Genomic DNA, 10,802 nt, shown 5'->3' with positions numbered 1-10,802 from the left:
TGTGTCACAAAGTGACACAAAGGCTTGAATAGAGAGAGAGCTGCTGTAATCAGAGGGCTGTGTGCTTGTTCATCAGCCCAGAACCTTTCTGCACCATTGGGTCCTCTGTCTGAGCCTGTGACAACAGAAGGGACTGCAGTACACTGATTGCACCATCAACCCTGTAGCTGGGAAATACAGTTATTTTAGCCTTTATAATATTTTGGAAAATCAGAATGTCATATTGTCTGCTGGGCTTTGTGGCTACTGTAAGTACTTTAAACTCTAACAATAGTGAGTAATCTGACTCTGACACCAGAAAAAGCATATTAGAGATGAAAGCATCATAGAGACGGTTCTGCTGCTTAATTTTAATTACATTATAAAATAACTTTTTTTTTAATTCCAGGGGATTTAGACATAACATACTCTGCCTGAATCCAGAGCATCACTTTATTTTTAGAAGTGCCTTTTTATGCTGTTCCTTCTGTTTCATTGATTTGTACACAGTAGGTGAAGAGCCCAAAATGAACTCCTCACAAGGATGAATACTGTAGAATCTGTTTAAAGCCACTGGCCCATGGAGTTGCCTCAACTGACTACAGGGCTGAATTAACCTAAGTCATCTAAAATCGTTGTTGGTTTCAGGCCTACATTCACTTTTGAGTTTGTGATACTGGCCAGTTCATCTGTTTTGGGCTCAGTCTTCCCAGTGTCCCTGCATCACTGATGCAAAATGAATGAATAGCTGTAATTTTACTATTGTTTGTATGTCAAATTATGCCTGATAGCAGAGGATATAGTTAATACATGCAAAGGTTGGTACAACTTTAATACTGTTTGGCAACACAAATATACACAGCATAAAGTTTACTCTATTTAATTTGTAAAATATGTGTACACACACACACACACGTAGAAAAATATTTAGTATACACATCCAGAAATGCATATACTATTATATATTGTACATATATTTATTAGTTTCAGATGTAGCCATTCTTGTATTTTGCTTGTTTACATTATTGTATTTTGCACAACTCTGTTGCTTGTGAAGCCCGCACACAAGAATTTCACTCACATGTGCTGTACCAATGTACCTGCACATGTGATGTGACAATAAAAGTGATTTGATTTGATTTGATTTGATTTGATTAAATGCATACAGCCTCCAAGGTTTCACCTGCCATCTGCATTTACAAATGCACACATGACATACAGTAGCCATTTCATAATGACAGTAAAAACACCAGCAGTATCTTTCAGTGACTGTCCCCATTGGAGTGGTATTTAATTAGAGATGCATCCATGCACTGGAGAGGTGTGCATCACTCCTCAATTCCTCTGGCAACTCAAATGACCAGCGAGGTGGCAATAATCAGAACCACTGAAGACACGTGAGACAGGCAAGAGAGTAGTCAGACATACAAAATCTCTTGAAATAGGGAATGCATTGTTAGTGATGTATATTTGTGGGGAACTATCTATTTCAAACTTTTGAATGTATTTAAAAATAATAAAATAATGAATTAACAAACTGAGGCTGAGATAAGTGTGTTGGGATAAAAGGAAGGTCATATGTTTATAGGGACATTTGGTATTCAGTGAAATGGCAAAAATGTCATTCTGTACAGCTCTGCTTCCAAAGCCTTTTGGGTGTTATTTTCCTATATTGTTTTCCAATATTCCTATATTGTGGCTTATAGCGGTACTACATCTGCTGCATATTTGGCTTAAGGTTCTGGCAGAATAATATCAAGCAAGTGAAAAGGAAAATATATTCCATTTGTGTCTTTTTGGGGTTATCAGGTAGAATACGTGATCTCAACACCATAAAAAAATCTTGCCACTCAAGGCTTACGATAAAGATAATTACTTCTGTCAAAAGTTACTGTATACCCCCAAAAACATTTTTTCTTTTTGTATTTCTGTCTGGAGGAGTGAACTCTGATGGGTGAAATACTATTGGCGAGATCAGTACAGTGGTGAAAACAAACAGGGTGGGTGAACTCAGCTGAGGATGACTGCATATCCCGAGGGATTGTTGTTTCAGATATGCTTCTGTGCTCTTCACAGTGTTAAAAACCTCTTATGATTTCTTTTCCCATTCAATATCTGTAAGTTAAGTTCAGCTTACCTTCGAATAATAGGGTTATATGACTAAAATAGAAAGAATTCTATACTATTAGGCCAGTTGTTTTTGTTGTGTATTTATGTGACTTAACACTTTGCATTTGAATTAATTTTTGGATGTATGAAAGAAATATTGGATGTTGCAACAGCTCTTGGTGTTATTTATTTATTCAAAGTTTAACCTTCTGCACCGTTTACTAGACAAATATCTGACATAGTAGTACAACCCACAACCTTTTGATACTGTGTCTGGAATGTGTGACAGCATAATAATGCTTATCTTCTAAAATTCTCCAAAGTTACACAGAGAAAAAAGCTTACCATATAATTTGTTTAGTCCTTCTTTAAACACTGTAGGGGGTTTAAATATATATATATACTTATACATATATACATATTTACAGTAGAGATTTATTCAAAGAATTAGCATAGTAAATTCTACAATAAGTTTTTCCTACATTTTGTTTGTCTGAAGAAATCAGTATTTTTCTCTTCAGTCATTATCACACTGACCTTGGCCTTAACTGACATGTGATAATTATATGTTTTAGAGAAGAATAAAGTACAAACAGTGCAGAATAAAAACAACAACAACATTAACCTTAAAGTTCAGTTAGAGAAAGCAGTCTTGATAGATGTATGTCAGGCTAAAGCAAATTGGATTTTCCTGTATCTTTCGAATCAGAAGAGACTTGCTTTTGTGATGAATGATGACATTTATTTGATTTGGGAGATATTACAGTAGGTACTGTCAGGAAATATAAATGGATATAGAGCTACAATCATATTTTAGCAGAAGACCAATACTCCTGTGGATGTGCAGCAGGGATGGCAAAGGTGAGAGAAACAGCCAGTTGTAACCCAAAAGTATAACAGGAGGGGAGGGGGGGGGGGTATATATTAGTGAAAGACTCCAAAAAATAACTTCATGTAAGTGGCAGATTCTACGATGTATGAACAGTTCCAGAATGTTTTTCATTGCTTGTTTAGTACTTGTGTAGTTAAACTACCAAAACTGTCTAAACATCTGACTTTTCAAAGAATCCACAAAATCTTCAAATCTTAGGCTGAGCATCAGTGCCAGAGCAGTTTGCTCATCCTGGATCCTTGGTCAGGTATGTGGGGCATTTAGTAGATGTGATGTAACGAACCTAAGAGAGCAAGCTGAAGACTGATATTGAAAAAAATCCACCACATCTACATAGCCATGATTGTTCCTCCCTCTGTAAGTAAGGCTGGGAATTTTAAAGAGGATCTTAAGTTCAACAGGGAATAACTAAAGAAACATAATTAAAGAAGATGATGGATGATTTCATACCAGCTGATCAAGTAAGCAGTTTAGCAGCAACATTCTAAATTATCTGCAAGCATTTTTATATATTTCAAAAAAGTCCAATATTTAAAAAAAATCCCCACTCACCCTCACCATGGCCAAATCAATAACCCATGCATGCAGACCGCTTCTACAAACATTTGTAAAAGAATTTGTCACTCTCAGAACTTTTGTAAATTCCAAAATCCCGGTTCCATGACAGGACGCCACTTGTGCAACAACTCCAATTTTATTTATATAGGAAATTTCAAGACTGAAGTGAAATTGACGGCTTTATGCTAAGTGTAAAGTTGGGGTTGGGGGTTTCAATGTGACTGCACACCAGCTGCACACCACAAATCAAGGTCCATAAAGACTTGGATGATTGAGTTTGGTGTGGAAGAACTTGACTGGTCTTCACAGAGTCCTGACCATGACCTGACTGCAAGCCAGGCTTGCTTAGAAGTTACCATTGCTTCCATAATTAAACATATGGCATATAATCAAATTAAGACAAATAAACAATATATATGTATGTATGTATGTATGTATGTATGTATATATATATATATATATACAAAACACCCAGCACGCCCCTGCGGGCGGTTTATCCTTCAAGCTCGGGTCCTCTACCAGAGGCCTGGGAGCTTGAGGGTCCTGCGCAGTATCTTAGCTGTTCCCGGGACTGCGCTCTTCTGGACAGAGATCTCCGATGTTGTTCCCGGGATCTGCTGGAGCCACTCGCCTAGCTTGGGAGTCACCGCACCTAGTGCTCCGATTACCACGGGGACCACCGTTACCTTCACCCTCCACATCCTCTCGAGCTCTTCTCTGAGCCCTTGGTATTTCTCCAGCTTCTCGTGTTCCTTCTTCCTGATATTGCTGTCATTGTCTACCACCACTATGTCCGGTTGGTTAGCCACCACCATTTTGTCCGTCTGTATCTGGAAGTCCCACAGGATCTTAGCTCGGTCATTCTCCACCACCCTTGGGGGCATCTCCCATTTTGACCTCGGGACTTCCAGGTTATACTCCGCACAGATGTTCCTGTACACTATGCCGGCCACTTGCCGGCCACATATATATATATATATATATATATATATATATATATATATATATATATATATACTTAACCACTCATTGTACTATATAATGAATTGCCTCTGAGTATTCTACATGCAATGTAAATTACCAGCAAACACATGTAGAAGCTCTCATTTAATTAGAAAATCTAATATATTTTTCTGTTGCTGGAACACAAAGCAAGAGAAAATCAGAAAGAGAAAAAGACAGAGAAAGAAAATGGGGCTATACTCATGGTGATTGAAGGCATGAAAAGTTGTTTATCGTTGGCCCGCAGATGTGACTGCTGCAGCACCGGAGGGCAGCAATTCTCTTATGCTGGTCAGGTAGCATGCTCCATTTCCTAACCTGTCAGCACAGACAAGCTAAACACAGGGCTTTTTGACATTGGCATTTTGCATCGCTCATTCTCACTGACAACTCCAATCGAAAGGAGGCTTGACATGATGTCGTTCCCAGTATCCTCCTTTGCAACCTATGTGCTGTGTTCACAGTCTGAGAGGCAGATCAGTGCTGTTTGTGATGGTTTCGTTTCCTGCAGGTATGAAAAGGAAATTGTCACATTTGGCATCCGTGCTCTTTGAAATTCAGATTTCATTTTAATGAAATCATGAAGTTCATATTTTAAGCTCTTTTACATAAATTAAAGAATATAAAACAGGCTGAGGTTAAATCCATTTACTCCAAATTTGTGTTTTGGAGTTTTGTTATTTATATATAGACAAGTATGGTATCCACGGAAACGTCAGACTATCAGCTAAAAGCTCACAAACCATTTCCATGACCACCAAACACCACCAAAACAACAAAAAATTAAAGAGGAGGTAAACAGATTCCATGGAAAGATTTAAACACAAAGTTCAGAATCTCCTGTTTACCCAAAGCAAAAGCATATACACAGACAAGCAATGTCTCTGCTGAAAGCACAGATCTCTCAGATTTCAAAATTGCAAATTTCATCACGTGCCAACCAAAATTCATTGAACCAGAAGCCAAAGAAAACCAAAATTATGCTTCACATTTGAAAAAACCCCAGCATGAATTCTGTTTTACCTTTGCCATTTTGTTTCGATAAAATCCACGGTGGTGATATAACCGCATTCCCAGCACATTTCCATCTCTTAAGGTGTAACTTTGATCTGTTTCGCACGTCCATGTGTTGATTCATGGTTTTCCTTAATTTTCGGTCTACTGCAGCATGTTTTCAAAAGGGTTATATGCAATAAAAAAAAAAATGACACTCAGAAAAATATATTTTATATTTGTCTGTGTTTCATCCTTGGTTACGTTGACACTTTCAAGCAGGAACCTCAGAAAGCCACTGGGGTAAAAGGCTAAACAAATAAGAAACTGAAAATGAGAAATTATGACACCAACATAAAGTAAACAACAAGTAAGAATGAATTAATTAATTAAAAAATTGATTTAAAAAATGATTTTTTTTTTCCAAAATTGTGAGAGAATATAGTGCTTTTGCTTTATCAGGTAGCTAGGTTTCCCATCTTAAGCCAAAGTCACTCAGGCCTATAAAACAGACACTGATTGCTAGGGAAAAATACGTATTCGCCAACTAGTTGATGAGTGGTTCCTGGCAGTCTCTAGGTGAAATTAGTCGAGGGGACTAACAGATTACTGTGATTTTGCATGGGAGATGTTGACTACTTCTGCTAATGTATAAGCGATAGTAAAATATCGAAAGTGGGACACAAACCAGAAATAGAAAATTTTGACTTAAAATTAAACGTTCTGCCTCATCACTGCCAACACATTTAAAAAAATCATCATTCTCAGTTCTTTTGCTAGCATTTTTAGCAATCAATAAAAGGTTTAAGGAAACAGGAACACACACAAACACATATTGTTAGCCTGTATGTAAAATATAGTATTAAGAACTCACCAATGCATGCATTTATCTCTCCATTACAAACTCAATGAATGTTCAAAGTTATACATTTGCGGACAAATATGTGAGCCTAACTTTGGGTGAAGCAAACATTTAACTGGAAATAAAGTGACTTTATTGTTTTACATTTGAAATAACATCTCAGCTTTATGAGTAAACCCAGAGCAGTCATTTTAAAGTCCCAGTGAATATGAGTCCACCCACACTCACACATATCACTCTCAGGGGAATAGGCAAAGTAGTGGGTGAGTCAGCTTGACTTAGAGGTTTACAGGGAGAGAGGATTTAGTAACAGGTTTTATCACCTCCATTCTCTTTGTTACAATCAAACACTCAGGCAATTTGAACTGTAATGTACCTTTGGAAAACAATTACTTAAACCCCACTTCTATCAGCCCACTATGACATTTAGGAAGGGTGGCATCTAAAGACCAGTTGTTGGTTTGGATCCAAAATAGTGGAGCATAGATTTTAAAGCACCGTTTTATTTATGTATAAGTTCTCGGAAATTTATTGTAAATCATGTTTACATTCATGGGTGATATAGTTCTGCAGTAGTTAGCCCCCGTGCCTCACACAAAGAGGATTCCTTGCTCAAATACCCTGATTGGAACAATTCTGTGTGGTGGTGAGTGTGTGGTTGTCTATTTTTCTTTGTTAAGAGAACACCCAGTGTCAGCTCTAGCCTTATCCCTAGGGCTGATAAGCAGAAAACGAACAACCCAGTCATTGCTGGTAGGGTAGTAGTTTTCATGGATGTACTGCACTAGTTTTTGGTAGCAAATAAATAATTACTATAGTAGAGGACAATGTTAATGTGATTAATGTCAAAACTGATAGTACTGTGTTCTACATTGTTTAGATGAAAACTGGACCTATGATCTATGAGCCATTTAACTCAAGATACATTAATAAAAAAATATACCCGTGTCTATAAAACAACTTATTATTATTATTATTAGTAGTAGTATTAGTATTATTATTTTATAATTTAACACAACAATTATCAGTCATTTATCTCCAATGTTATGATTATCAGTGGGAGATATAAATACTCGATGAATGGGTTCTGCATCATCATGAAAAGAAAAGCCAGGACTTCAACTTGCCTGTGACCAGAGTACTCTTCAGTTCACAGTGAAGCAAATGAAAAATGCCCCTTCAATAAGTTTACTCCCAAGGATATAAGAGAAGGGATTGAGAAAAAATTTCTGAGGGCTGAGAAAGAAGACAGCTGGGAAGATGTCATTGAACACCCAGAATGGGATCCATCTGGGGCATCCTGGGAGGCCAGACTAGTGAGTAGAAGCAAATGGCCCTCAGCCCTCTGGTGATTAGCTGGAGCATTTCTCAGGAACAAAGGAAGGGAAAAGATTAAATAGAAAAAAGACTCAGAGAGAAGCAGAAATATGGTCAAGACTAAAGAATTACTGCAACTGCCCTGAAAAAGAAACCTGGGGAAAGATTTGTTTATAGTTTCTTAAAGCTTGACTGCCATTTTATTTAATGAAGTGTCCTGTTGTTGTTGTTTTCCGTTTGAGAGGGCAACTAGCAGACAATGAGAGAAGCTAGAAGAAGAATTAGTTAGAGAAGAGAACATACTACTCTAGTTTTAGGATGCATTTTCATTTTTCTCAACAGCCCAATGCTTTTTCAAACACATTTTTGGAGGTGCATCAATTACCATATCAAAATTTATCAGTGATACCCTCATAGTGGTATGATTTTTTTTTTAAAGTGCATTCTTATTTGAGGCTTTTCAAGAAAACATTCCACCACCATTTGCACAATGTTTGATGGCTTCTGTGTCACAGGCTGGGTCTCCGACCCAGCACTTTGAGTTTTCTTTGTATTGTTCTTATTTTTTGAGATGTTGTTAGTTTTGTGTTATTTCCTATTTGCCTTTAGTTTAGGCAGTTATTGCTCCTGGGTTTTCTGTTTGAGTTCTTGCATTATTCATCACGTATTTGGTATGTTAGGTTTGTATTGTCATGTCTAGTTTTAGTGTTTCCTGTTTTATTCTGACAGTGTCATGTGTTCTTTGGTCATTGTATTTAGTTTCACTCCTCCTGGTCCTGTCATTAGATTCATGTCAGTCAGCTGTTTCCTCATGTGTCGCCACTTCCCCTGATCACCTCATGTCTGTATTTAAGCCTTTTGTTTTCTTCATGCCATTGTCAGTTCGTCTGTTTATCTCACCAGGGTCACAGTTTTAGTCATGGTCTTAGCCTGTTTACCTCACCTCAGTCATAGTTCTAGTTTTCGTTTGTTATGCATTATTAGTCTTAGTCATGGTCTTTGTTTATTATTTTTCCACCACAGTCATAGTTTAGGTTTTGGTCTCAGTACCATTTAGTATTTTGTTTCTTAGTGTTTTTGCCTGTTTGTTTTTGGTCTCTTGGTTCATTTCCCTGCCGTCATCGCATTAAAGGTTCACCTTTCTGTTAATCATTACAATTCCTCGTCATCATCTGCTTTTGGGTCCTGTTTCCACACACATCGGCGCACCCCGCCGTGACAGAACGAACTGACCAGTCATGGACCCAGCAGACTCTGCTCTCACCGAGTGTCTGGAGGAGATGGCTCAGATCCAAGCGATCCTCAACCGCGTCCTCACAGCGCCCGATTTGAAGAGCAAGCTGGTAATGATTAACACTGCTGAAGCTATTATGGAGAGGGATCCCCGCCTTCTCCAGCTCCCGGACTCACCTGCCATCGTTGATGCCTTTACGAGGATAAAGGAGATGCTGCAGGCCCAGGGACTGTCGAGTCAGGAAAAGGCTTCCAGCACCCACCAGTCACAACAACCCCACAATCAGTCATCTCCATTGCTGCCTCCGGAACCTGAGTGTGTTCGTGTCGGTTCGCTGAGATTCGCCGCAGCGTCACCACCTCTCAGCTCACCAGTTTCCACGCCCTCATCAGTCTCGCCATACTCCTGTCACAGTTCAGCGCGAGGAAGCGCCGCACACCATAGACTTGGACGACGACGAGCGCCAGTCTATATTCTGCGCTCTCTTGGAGGAGGAGCTCCGGTGGAAGCCGTGGCTCATTCCTGAGCACGAGCACTCTTTCCGGGGAACTCGACTGGCTCTCGGGGGACCTCGGAGTTACCAGGGACTTCCACCCATCGCTCCGCCGTCTTCCACTCCTAAGAAAAAGCGGCGTGCGCGCCACCGACGCCCCGTATCACAAACGCAACCCGGCTATACAGAGACTGTTTGCCCTGGAAAAGCTAGCCATCAGGCTCAGCTAAGCTGCTGTGGGACTGCTATCCAGGCCGGTTTGGAGCCGGAGACGGAGGTACAGCTGGTGCAGCCAATTTCAGTGTCAGCCGGAGGGCCCGGGGAGCCCGTCCGGCCTCATGTTTCGTCTGCTGGAGGTTCAGGAGAACCCAGCCAGCTTCATGCTTCATCTGCTGGAGGTTCAGGAGAACCCAGCCAGCCTCATGTTTCGTCTGCTGGAGGTTCAGGAGAACCCAGCCAGCCTCATGTTTCGTTTGCTGGAGGTTCAGGAGAACCCAGCCAGCTTCATGCTTCGCCTGCTGGAGGTTCAGAAGAATCCAGCCAGCTTCATGCTTCATTTGCTGGAGGTTCAGGAGAACCCAGCCAGCTTCATGTCTCGTCTGCTGGAGGTTCGGGAGAACCCAGCCAGCTTCATGTTTCGTCTGCTGAAGGTTCAGGAGAACCACATCAGCCTCGCCATGTCCAGCCTCACGCCACGTCTGCTGGCGGGCCCGAGGAGCCCGTCTGGCCACCTTCTGCTTCACCACCTGTGGCTGCCTCACTGTCACCTGGTTCTGCCTCTGCTACGCCAGGACCAGCTCCAGCCTGTGCTTCGTCAGCCGCAGCTCCGGCCTGTGCTTCGTCAGCCGCAGCTCCGGCCTGTGCTTCGTCAGCCGCAGCTCCGGCCTGTGCTTCGTCAGCCGCAGCTCCGGCCTCGGCTCCAGCCTCAGAGTCTTCGTCCTCGCCTGGTCCGGCCTCGGCTCCAGCCTCAGAGTCTTCGTCCTCGCCTGGTCCGGCCTCGGCTTCAGCCTCTTCTGCTACGCCTGGTCCGGCCTCGGCTTCAGCCTCTTCTGCTACGCCTGGTCCGGCCTCTGCCTGTGCTTCTGCTACGCCTGGTCCGGCCTCTGCCTGTGCTTCTGCTACGCCTGGTCCGGCCTCTGCCTGTGCTTCTGCTACGCCTGGTCCGGCCTCTGCCTGTGCTTCAGCCTCGCCTGGTCCGGCCTCAGCCTCTGCTTTAGCGTCACCTGGTCCTGTGCCCTCCAAGCCTCGGCCGGTACGCCTGACACTTGGGCGCCGCCGCCGCCTTCCGCACGGCCGGCCGCCTGAACTGTTTCTACGCCGTTGCCGTCCGCACGGTCGGCCGCCTGAACTGTTTCTACGCCGT

Source organism: Rhamphochromis sp. 'chilingali' (genome assembly GCF_963969265.1).
Source record: "Rhamphochromis sp. 'chilingali' genome assembly, chromosome: 14".
In the NCBI taxonomy this organism is placed as follows: domain Eukaryota; kingdom Metazoa; phylum Chordata; class Actinopteri; order Cichliformes; family Cichlidae; genus Rhamphochromis; species Rhamphochromis sp. 'chilingali'.
This window is presented reverse-complemented; position numbering follows the sequence as displayed.